The sequence below is a fragment of the Alligator sinensis genome, unplaced genomic scaffold (genome assembly GCF_000455745.1).
Source record: "Alligator sinensis unplaced genomic scaffold, ASM45574v1 scaffold434_1, whole genome shotgun sequence".
Classification (NCBI taxonomy): Eukaryota; Metazoa; Chordata; order Crocodylia; family Alligatoridae; genus Alligator; species Alligator sinensis.
In genome coordinates this window covers 2,124,442-2,127,230 of record NW_005841994.1, presented here as the reverse complement: position 1 = coordinate 2,127,230, position 2,789 = coordinate 2,124,442, and positions in this window count along the sequence as shown.

The window sequence follows — 2,789 nt, the reverse complement described above, 5'->3', positions numbered from 1 at the left end:
AAGCACAAAACTTCACGTTTATTTAGTAAGAGTACCAGATTTTCTCGTATAACCCTCCCTCCGTCCACCAAATAAGACACCCACTTTGTTTTTGGGAAGGCAAAATGAAGGAACACAATTTTTTCCCAAAGTTATGGCTGTATAGAGCAGCTCACTCTCCCTCCCTTTCCTGCTCATCCAGAAGCATAAACTGTAGTTGCTGTTGAAGACTGGTTTCCATAGGCAGGGCTAAAAAGAGATTTGGAAAGAGCTAAAAAGAGTCTGTAAGGCTGTGAAATAGTAGAAGAGAGACCAGGAGTGGCCAGCAGACAGCAAAATTGTCATATGAAAGGTTAGCTTGATCAAAACCATTAAAAAGAGAGATGTCCATTAACATCTGCGGAGTAAAGAACAATGAGCCATTAAGTCAAGTGAGTACCTCAGCTGCCTGAATAGAAATGCCACTTCTGCTGCCAAGCAGTTGGTTTTAAAATTTGAATGGAGAAGGAATCAAAATGGGGAGCTTCTAGTCTGGGCAGAAAACCAGCTTCCCCACTTAAGGCTAATTTCTGGAGAAAAGGTGTATGTGATATGGAATTAAATATGGCATACCAGAGACATTTTATATAGGTATAGTATAATCGAGAAAAACCAGTGAGAGGTACTGTATTTTGCCAGTGGAAGTACAAAGAGCAATGTTTTCTTTTAAACTGGACACTGGCACTCATGTTAATATTTTACCAGAATATGAATACAGAAGATTAAAATTGAGATCAGAAGCAAGTCCAACAAGTGTAAAAATAACTGGATATGTAGGAACAAGTATACTAGTACATCTCTAGAATCCAGTATAAAAGCAGAGTGTATCAACTCCTATTCACTGTGGTAGCTAAGGAGGCGACACAAATTTTAGGTCTGGCAGCTTATGAGAAACTGAATCTTGTTAGGTGTGTGCTTGCAATACAAGAAGACACAGAAGTCATGCCTGCTGATGATCAACTTCCCATCATGGCCCAAATCTGGACCACCTTCTTAGGGAAAAAACCCTAGTTGTTCCAGAACACAAGAAGCAACCATGTCCTAATGGGAAAAAACCATACCTACAGACACAAATGCAAATGCTATCATTCAGAAAGAGGAAATCAGCCTCACCAGTCTGTAGCTGAAGAAAATTGTACCATGGCCACAAATTGCCAAAACTACAGGTGAAGGAAGAGTGGTAAAGAACCCCCCCAACCAACTGTGTTCCACAGAGCACTAAGAACAATAGCACTTCTGCTCTCAAACATATTGCTCCAAAGTGGTAATGGGATTCTAGTACAGGACTCAAGTCTATCAAGACTTGGAGGAAAAGGTTCCCACCAAAAACAAATTGTAAAATGGGCCTGATACTTCATTGGTCTGACAAGGAAGTGAAACCTCCTGAAAGACTCACAGGGTGCGTCCAGACAAGCGTGCATGTGTGGTTTGTGGTGCCACAGACCCATCTGTTGCACTGCAAACCACATACACTACACATACAGGTGTTTGCCATGCTGCAAATTAGCAACATGGTGGGGGCTTTTTGACACTGTGACATCCCAGTGTCAAAAAAACTCACACCAGAAAAAAACAGGGTGGCGCACTTGGCGGCAGCATAGGCCACCCAAAACCGGAGCCTGGCCGGGCAGACCCACAGTTCGGCTGCTGGCCAGATTCTGTGTGCCCAGATCGCTGCTGCTGGAGCCCGGGAAGGCCCCCAGGACCTCAGGTAAGGCTGCTGGGGCAGCCCAGGTGCTGGCCCCAGTCTTCCCTGCGTCACCCAGGGCACCTTGCCGCACATGCAGGGGCATTCCCCAGGGACAACTAGCAGTGGTACAAATGTGTGCCGCTGCTATTTGTCCTCGAAGAACGCATGTTGCCACTTGTGGGAATGTGCCCATAGAGCTTTGCTAAGGAGCTGCAGAAAGGTATTATTTTTGCTCAAATCAACCAGATGGTTTGTACGGTTTACTTTAAGGAATTATTTCCCCTGTCCACCCTGAGTTTTTAGCACTATTGTGTCCTGTAAATATGTAAATAGAAAGTGCTATTTTTATAAATTAAAGGATAGCCTTGTAATAGAACAGTGTGCTTGCAAAGCAAATGCACCAAAGTGACAAGCTTCAGTACAATCCCACAACTCCTATCTCTCTGATTTAGTCTTGACTCTCAGGTACAGCTGAACATAGGATTGGGTCCATTTTGGAGGCATTAGGATTGATACTCTCTGATACCAAAATACCCTTTTCCTATCAGAATAGATGCAGGTTATACATTAATCTAAATTGTCTCCTTTTCATAGTGTTGCCATGCAGGTTATAATGGCTGGATATCAGATCAGCAATCCAACTGGAAGAATATGGAATGTCTGACTAATTTACACAGTGCAAGATGTTTAGGTGGAATTTTCTAAGTTCAATTAAAGCAGAATTTCTGCTGAAGTTAATTAAAAATTTTAAAAAGCCCAGTGTGCCGTGTGGATTTTTTTTTATTATTATTTTAAAGCTTGGTGGTTACTTTGTTCTTTTGTTAAAAGTTAGTCATTAAAGTAAAAATTAAAAGACAAAATGAAAAACCACTGTGCATAGAAAATCCACCAAGAGCTCAATAGAACCTCTTCAGACACAAGCTGAATGGAGGAGGAGGAGGAGAGAGATTTAGTTTGGCTGCTCGGTAAGTGGTGAATTTTCCATGCACTGGGGTTCTGGGAGCTTATGTTCTGCTTAAGCCCTAAAGAACAGGATAAAGATGTCTTTTTACGTGAGCACTGCAACATATGCACAGTGATT